Below are 1,074 nucleotides of genomic sequence, written 5' to 3'. Positions count from 1 at the left end.
TCTCAAGGAGTTCCATATGGTTTGTGTTGGCATGAAACCGAATGGAGTTGATGAAGAACAGGTTAAGTTGAAAGCTTTCCCTTTCTCTTTAAAAGGGGCAGCAAAGGCATGGCTTTTCTCTATTCTCCTAGGATCTATTGGAACTTGGAATGCCATGAAGAAGATTTTCCTTGAGAAGTATTTCCCAGCATCTCGAGTTGCCAACATAAGGAAAGAAATATGTGGGATTCGGCAATCTCATGGAGAGACACTCTCTGAGTATTGGGAAAGATTTGAGCAACTGTGCATTCAATGTCCTCATCATCAAATACCTGATCAGTTGCTCATTCAATATTTCTATGAAGGATTAATGCCTACTGACCGTAGTATCATTGATGCTGCAAGTGGAGGCGCATTGGTGGATAAGACACCCGAGGCTGCACGCCAATTGATCTCAAACATGGCAGCCAACTCAAAACAGTTTGGCACTCGTGGAGACTTCTCCAACAAACGAGTAAATGAGGTAAGTATTTCTAACATTGAGAATAAAGTTAATGATCTTACTTCTCTTGTGCGTTCTTTGGCTTGTGGAAATGTGCAGCAGGTGAAAGTTTGTAGCATATGCTCCTTACAAGGACATGCTTCGGATATGTGCCCAACAATGCAAGAAGATTATATTGAACAAGCCCATGCAATTGATGGAGCATTCAACGGACAGCCCCAGCGTAAATATGATCCCTTTTCCAACACGTACAATTCCGGATGGAGAGATCATCCCAATTTACGCTATGGCAACCCATCCCAACAAGGCAATCAAGGCCGACAATTCCATCCCCATGGATTTCAGCCCCAACAGAATTATCAAGCAAGACAACCCCCTCCATTCACAAACTCCAATGTTACTGGGTCGTCATCCAATGATGATCTTCGTGAGATGATGAAAACTTTGGCTTCTAATACTGTTACCTTGCAACAAAATGTCATGTCTTTTCAACAGGAAACAAGGTCAAGTATTCACAACTTGGAGAAGCAAATGGGGCAAGTAGCTTCAAGTGTAAGGAAATTGGAGGCATAAATGAATGGAAAATTGCCTTC

This window comes from Populus euphratica, unplaced genomic scaffold, assembly GCF_000495115.2.
Source record: "Populus euphratica unplaced genomic scaffold, PopEup_1.0 scaffold1446.1, whole genome shotgun sequence".
Classification (NCBI taxonomy): Eukaryota; Viridiplantae; Streptophyta; class Magnoliopsida; order Malpighiales; family Salicaceae; genus Populus; species Populus euphratica.
Note: the sequence above shows the minus strand (reverse complement) of the source record.